Source organism: Chiloscyllium plagiosum, chromosome 13, assembly GCF_004010195.1.
Source record: "Chiloscyllium plagiosum isolate BGI_BamShark_2017 chromosome 13, ASM401019v2, whole genome shotgun sequence".
Classification (NCBI taxonomy): domain Eukaryota; kingdom Metazoa; phylum Chordata; class Chondrichthyes; order Orectolobiformes; family Hemiscylliidae; genus Chiloscyllium; species Chiloscyllium plagiosum.
The window spans coordinates 84,192,697-84,200,678 of record NC_057722.1 but is presented as its reverse complement, the minus strand read 5'-3'; the positions used below and the strand labels follow the sequence as shown (position 1 = coordinate 84,200,678).

The window sequence follows — 7,982 nt, the reverse complement described above, 5'->3', positions numbered from 1 at the left end:
CTTGTAAATCTTTTCTGAACCCTTTCAAGTTTCACAACATCTTTCCGATAGGAAGGAGACCAGAATTGCACGCAATATTCCAACAGTGGCCTAACCAATGTCCTGTACAGCCGCAACATGACCTCCCTACTCCTGTACTCAATACTCTGACCAGCATACCAAACGCCTTCTTCACTATCCTATCTACCTGCAACTCCACTTTCAAGAAGCTATGATTCTGCACTCCTCACTATATTTCACATCCTCGTGTTTTTAATCCAGTTTACCCTTTAATTGTATTAATACTAATCATATCAACCATTCCTTGTGGGAGAAGTTCCATGTTCTCACCACTCTCTTGAGTAAAGAAATTTCTCTTGAATTCCCTAATGCCTATGTTAATGGTCTCTCGTCCTGATTTCCGTTGCAAATGGAAGCATTTACTCTAAGTCTCTCTCAGCAGATTTCTTCATAACTTTCAAGATCTGACTGAATGGACTTTTATTGCAGAATCATAGAAGTATTTACCATGTAGAAGAAGACAATTCAGTCAATGTTTGCACTGACTTTCCAAATGAGTGTAATGAATTGGAGCCATTCTGTTGCATATTGTATCTATTTAAGCAATAATCTCATGTATTCTTGAACCTTCCATCAGCACTTCCAGGCAGTACTCTCCAGATCCACTTGACATTTCTCACATTTCATTTGCTTCCTTTGCAAGTAACTTTAAATCTGTGTCCTAATTCTTGAACATTTTATGTTTAAAAAAATTTGAGCCTTGTCTGCCATTCAGTTTGATCATGGCGTGACCCTGTAATACAACACCATACCTCTCCGCATACTGCTTAAGTCTTTAATATCTACAAACTTGGCCTCCACAGACATCTGTGGTAGAAAATTCCACTGTTTCACTACCCTTTAAATGAAGAAATGCTCCCTCATCTCTGTCCTAATTGGTTTTACTTTGTATCCTGAGACTGTGTCCTCTGGTTCGTTCTAGATTTCCCAACATCCTCCTTGCATCTAGTCTGTCCAATCTGTTAGGATTTTAACTATTTCAGTCAGATCCTCTCATCTTTCTAAACTGGAGTGAATGGGGGCAGCACGATGGCACAGTGGTTAGCACTGCTGCCTCACAGCACCAGGGTCCCAGGTTCGATTCCAGCCTCGGGTGACTGTCTGTGTGGAGTTTGCACATTCTCCCCGTGTCTGAGTGGGTTTCCACTGGGTGCTCTGGTTTCCTCCCACAATCCAAAGATGTGCAGGTCAGGTGAATTGGCCATGTTAAATTTCCCATAGTGTAAGGTTCATTAGTCAAAGGGAAATGGGTCTGGGTGGGTTACTTTTCGGAGGATCGGTGTGGGCTGGTTGGGTTGAAGGGCCTGTTTCCACACTGTAGGTAATCTAATCTAATAGAATACTTGGCCTAGTCGAACTAACCACTCCTCATTGGATAGTCCTGTCATCCCTGGTGTCAGCTTAGTGAACCTCTGCTGCACTCCCTCCATGGAAAGTAAATGCTGTTTTAGTAGGGAAATCAAAACTGCACACAACACTGCAGATGTGATCTCACCAAGGTCCTGTACAGCATGTAAGACATCTCTATGTCTGAAATCAAATCCTCTTGTAATGACGGCCAGCATACTATTAGCCTTCCTAATTGTTTGCCATAACTGCCTACTTTCATTGACTAGTGTATGAGGATACCCATATCCCTTTGTAAGTCTGCTTCCAAATAGAGTATTATTTAAATTAGAAATATTTAAATAATACTTTTTTTTCCACACCAAATGCATAACTTTACATGTTGCCACATTATATTGCATCTGCCATGTGTTTTCCCACTCACTCAACTTGCCTAAATCACCTTGAAGCCAATTTTAATTGTCCTCACAACGTTTAAAACTGCCCAGTTTCATGTCATCAGTAAACCTGGAAATGCTGCATTTTGGTCCCTAGTCTAGGTTATTCATATATTGTCATTAATAGCTGGGCCCAAGTATTAAGTCATTGCCTCCCACCTGGAAAAAGACCCATTTATTCTTAATCTCTTTTCTGTCTGTTACCAATTCTTAAATTGTGCCAATATATGAGCCTCCCTGCCTCATGTGCTTTAACTTTGTTCACTAACTTCTTCTGAGGGATCTTATCAAAAGCCTTTTGAAAATACAAATGCACTACATCCACTGGTTCTCCCTTATTCTATTAGGTACATCCTCAAAAAATCTCATTAATGCTTTCCAAATGTCTCAAATCATGTCTTTTACAATAGAGTCAGAGATGTATAGCACGGAAACAGACCCTTCAGTCCAACTCCTCCATGCAGACCAGATATTCTAAATAAATCTAGTCCCATTTGCCAACATTTAGCCTATATCCCTCTAAACCCTTCCTTTTCATATACCCATCCAGATGCTTTTTAAACGTTGTAATTGTAATCAAGAGACTTAGATTACTACATTACTGAGAGCTGACTGGCTGACTAACTCATGAATAGACTGCACTGTACAGAACACTGGCCAAACTGAATGACTGCTGACATTAGGAGAGAGTTTTTCAATTACAGTATCGCATGTCATAATATCTCAACAGTACAACGTCCTTATGACGTCCCTATTACTGATGTCCGGCTAAGTGTAGTTTTCTTTTCTATCCCTCCCTTTTTAAATCATAATTACATTTGTCACCCTCTAATCTGTAGTAATGGCTTCAGACTCCATAGAATTATGGAAGAATACCACCAGTGTATCCAATATTTCCAGGGTCACTTCCTTTAATACTCTGGGATATAGGTAATCAAGTCAGCCTTTAACCCCAATTATTTCCTCAGCACCATTTTTTTTCTTAATACTGATTTCCTTTAGTTCTGTCCCCTCACTGTTCCCTAACATTTCTCAGAGGTTATTTGTGTTATTTGTGAAGACAGAACCAAATTCCCCATCCCACAGATTACTTTGCCCACCTCCAACACTCTCCCTCCGCCTGGACCTCTGCCTCTGGCCTGTTACCTGCACTTGACCTGTTCATTGAAAACTGTCGATGTGACATTAGTCACCTCAATTTCTCTGCCTCTCCTCACCAATTCTAAGCTATCCTCCCAGGAACTGACTGCACTGCATACTCTCTGATCTAACGATAACTTTGTAATTAAGCGTGCAGATAAAGGTCAGGCTGTTGTTGACAGGCAGACTGATGTTGCAGAGGCTGAGCACCAGCTCTCAGATACTTCCTCCTATCTTCCCCTGGACCATGACCCCACCCTACGATGGAACATCAAGCCATTGTGTCAATCGCCGTCACCAACCTTATTTCATCTGGTTATCTCCCCACCACTACCTCCAAGTATGCCAACCCCGGATAGCCTGCTTCTACCTCCTTCCCAGAGGCCATAAACAGGACTGCCCATTCTGATGAGGCCAACTTCGACAAAGGAGCTTCCAAAATGTCCACCTTCTTCCCCGACCGAGGATTCTTAGCAGAGTTGTTGACAGGGCCCTCAACTGGGTCCAACCTATCTCCCACACTTCAGCTCTCACCCAATGTGTCCCCTCCCACAACAGCGATTGGTCCCCCTTGTCCTTACCAACCATCCCACCAGCATCCACATCCAGAGTATCATTAATCACTACTTCCACCACCTCCAGTGAGGTGCCACACCAGACACATTCCCCTCCCCTTCCTTGTCCATCTTCCATAGGGACTGTTCCCTCTGGGACCTGGTCCACTTTCATTCACTCCCAAGACCCCACCGCACAGCCCCATGCACTTTACCATGCAACCACAGAAAGTGTAACACCTGTCTGTATACTTCCTCCCTCCTCAGTATCAAAACACCCAAACATATCTTCCAGCGCTTTACCTGCATTTCACACAATCTAGGAAAAAGTGAGGACTGCAGATGCTGGAGATCAGAGTCGAGCGTGTGGTGCTGGAAAAACACAGCAGGTCAGGCAGTATCCGAGGAGCAGGAAAATTGACATTTCATGCATAAGCCCTTCGTCAGGAATGAGGCTTGTGAGCCGGAGGGCTGAGAGATAAATGGGAGGGGAGTGGGGCTTGGGAGGGCGTCTGTCCTTGTTGCAGTTGGAGGGATGGGGTTAGAGGATAGAGTGCGGGAAGTGGATGAGATGCGCTGAAGTGGGAGGGGAAATTGCGGTCTTTAAAGCAGGAGGCACGGTGGGATTCGCTGGGTTTATAGAAGATGTCAATGTTGGGGATAGGATAAAATATGCAGTGGCTGACTTGCTCGTCCAGTTTAGAGGAACAATATAGCATGCCACACAAATCTTGTGTTTTGACTGTTTATTCGTGAACTCACGGGGAGAGAGAAGTTAACCGAATGTGGTCACAAGTCACTCCAATGAGATGCAGAGAGTTGCATGATTATATGGGTTACACTTTGCCCAGTCAGTACATAGAACCTACAAAAGTACAGCACAGAACAGACCCTTTGGCCCATGATGTTGTGCAGAGATTTAATCCTAATGTAAAATATAGTAACTTAACCTACGCACCCCTCAACTCACTGCTAACCATTTGCATGTCCAGCAGTCACTTACATGTCCCCGATGACTCTGCTACCACCACCACAGCTGGCAATGCATTCCATGCATTCACGACTTTCTGCATAAAGAATCTACCTCTGACGGCTCCTTTTGTACATTCCTGCTAATATCTTCAAACAATGACTTCTCGTAACAGTCAATCTTGCCCAGGGGAAATGTCTCTGGCTATTGACTCTATCTATTCCTCTCATTATTTTGTACACTTCGATCAGGTCTCCTCTCTTCCTCCTTCTCTCCAGAGAGAAAAGTCCGAGCTTATTCAACCTTTCTTCATAAGGCAAGCACTCCAGTCCAGGCAGCATCCTGGTAAACCTTCTTTGCACCCTCTCCAAAGCCTCTGTATCTTTCCTATAGTAGGGCGACCAGAACTGGACACAATATTCCAAGTGTGGTCTCATCAGAGACTTGTAGAGCTGCAGCAAAACCTCATGGCTCTTAAACTCGATCCCCCTGTTAATGAAAGCCGAAACACCATGTGCTTTCTTAACAACCCTATCCAGTTGGGTGGCAACTTTGCGGGATCTATGTACTTGCACACCCCAGATCCCTCTGTTCTTCCACACTGCCAAGAATCCTGTCTTTAATCCGATATTCAGCATTTGAGTTCAACCTTCCAAAATGCATCACTTCGCATTTATCCAGGTTGAACTCCATCTGCCATTTCTCAGCCCACTCTGCATCCTGTCTATGTCGTGCTGCAGCCTGCAGTAGCCCTCAATACTATCGACGACACCTTCAACCTTTGTCTCATCTGCAAATTTACTAATCCACCCTCAACCTTCTCATCCAAGTCATTTATAAAGACTACAAAGAGCAGAGGCCCAAGTACAGAGCCCTGCAGGACCCCACTCACTGTCCTCCAGGCAGACTACATTCCATCTACAACCTTCTGCCAGACAGCCAAATCTCCCTGTATCCCATACTTCCTGACTTTATGAATGAGCCTATCATGGGTAACCCTATCAAATGCCTTGATAAGTCCATACACACCACATCTGCTGCTCGATTGACCTGTCTTGACACCTCCTCAAAGAACTCAATTAGATTTGTGAGGCATGACCTTCCCCTCACAAAGCCATGCTGACTGCCTTTCATCACGCTATGCTTTGCCAAATAGTCATAAATCCTATCCCTCAGAATTCTTTCCAAAACCTTGCTGACCACAGTCACAAGACTGACTGGTCTTTAATTTCCAGGGATTTCCCTATTACCCTCCTTGAAAAGAGGAACAACATTTGCCTCCTTCCAATCCTCCGGTACAACCTCCTTTCTCGCTTCCCGGAGCAGCCTAGGATAAATCTGGTCTGGCCCTGGAGACTTATCAATCTTAATGTTTTCCAAAGTTTCTAGCACATCAACCTCATCAATCATGATCAAGGCTGTATCCCAGCTCCTCTAAGTTTTCTTTTACAACAAGTTCCCTTTCCTTGGTGAAAACCGAAGCAAAAAAACTCATTTAGAGCTTCCTCTATCTACTCAGTCATGTAGTGTCTGGATAGTGCTAGTTAGTAGCTGATACGCAAGTGTTAGAATACAATAGGTTCTTGTAAAAGAAGAACACTCCCATGCTGGGAAAGAGTTCACTATCAGGTATTAATACAAGATCAACTACCTCACTGAGCTGGGAAAGTACAAACTTAGCAAGCAGACACTATTAAGAGATTCAAAATGGTTTCCAGGCTTTTAATACGTGACAAGATGGCTGCTTCCGATCTTAACAAGTCTCTCACAGTGGTTTCATTTTACGTTTCATCAGATCAGGAGGGCAGTTCAGAAATATCAGGTGTTGTTTCCATTTACCCTCCAGTTTCCATTTGCCCTCACTGTGACAGTGGAGGATACCAAGGATGGACATGCTGCTGGAGAAGAGGGAGAGGGAATTAAAATGAATGGCAACTGGAAGGTCGGGTTGGGAAGTGCATGTACGGCGCAGACATCAGTTGCGTGGTTCTCTCCACCCCCTCAGCTATTCTAACCTCTTCCCATCCGAACATGGAGCTCTCCACTCCCTTCACTCCAACCCCGACCTCACCAATAAGGGGTGTGGTGGTAGCATGGTGAACTGACCTCTACATCACTGAGGCCAGACACCAACTCTCTAACACCTTGTCCGACTATCCTCAATTATGACCCTACCTCTGATCACCAAGCCATCAACTCCCAGACTATCAACAACCATGTCACTTTGGGAGATCTCCTGATAGAAACGAGTAGGTATGGGGTTGGAGAACTATCTCTTACCCAAAATCCACAAACCTGCCTATTCTGGTCAACCCATTGTCTCTGCCTGCTCCTGTCCCACTGAGCACATCTCCTACCTCAGCTCCGTTCTTTCCCCTTTGGTCAAGAAACTCCTCACCTACATTTGAGACATAACCCACACCCTCCACCTCTTCCAAACCTTTCAGTTCCCCAGCCCCCAACACCTCATCTTCACCATGAATGAAAACACCATTTACATCTGCATCGCTCAAGCCCTCTGTTTCTTCCTCTCCCGCAGGCCCAATCAGACCCCTACACTGACACTCTCATTTGCCTGGCAGTACTGGTCCTCACCATCAACAAATTTTCATTTGATTCCTCCTAACCAAAGGGGTAGCCATGGGCACCTGCATGGGCCTGAGCTATGCCTGCCTCTGTGTAGGATTCATGGAACAGTCCCTCTTCTACATCTACACAGGCACCATCCCTTACCTCTTCCTCCGCAATATTGATGAGTGCATTGGTGCTGCATCATGCTTCCGCAAGATCGTCAACTTCACAAACACCTTCCACCCCGCCATTTCTGACTAACCTCCTCTTCCTGGAACTTATACTAACCCACTATCCTCCATATACCTATCCAATGCCCGCTTAAATGCCCATAAAGAGGGAGAGTCCACCACTGCTACTGACTAACCTCCTCTTCCTGGAACTCCCCGTCTCGGTCTCTGGAAACCGACTCACCACTGATATCTATTTCAAACACACTGACTCCCACAACTACCTCGACTACACCTCCTCACACCCACCCTCCTGCAAAAGTCCCATGCCCCCAATTCCTCCACTTCCACTGCATCTACTCCTAGGATGAAGCATTCCTCTCCAGGATATCCCAGATATCCTCCTACTTCAGTGACCATTTTTCCTCTCCTCAATAATTAAGGATGCATTTAACCACATTTCCTCCATCTCCCACACTTCTGTCCTCAAACCCCCTCCCCCTTAGTCCTCACATACCACCTCATCAACCTCCAAATCCAATGCATCATCTTCTGACATTTCTGCCACCTACAATCAGACCCTATCACCAAAAAGATACTTCTTTCTCTACCCTTGTCCACTTTCCACAGGGACCATTCACTCCGCAATTCCCTCATCAACTCTACACTCCTCATCAACTTCACCACAACATCCGGTACCTTTCCCTGCAACCGCAAGAGGTGTCACACCTCC

At 44.9% G+C, this 7,982-nt stretch overlaps 1 protein-coding gene across 2 annotated transcripts in view; it reads left to right on the top strand.

Moving 5' to 3' along the window:
• The window catches only part of LOC122556252 (calcium-binding mitochondrial carrier protein SCaMC-1-like), a 93,009-nt gene that overhangs the window by 49,469 nt on the left and 35,558 nt on the right, over nt 1–7,982 (top strand). The window lies entirely within an intron of this gene.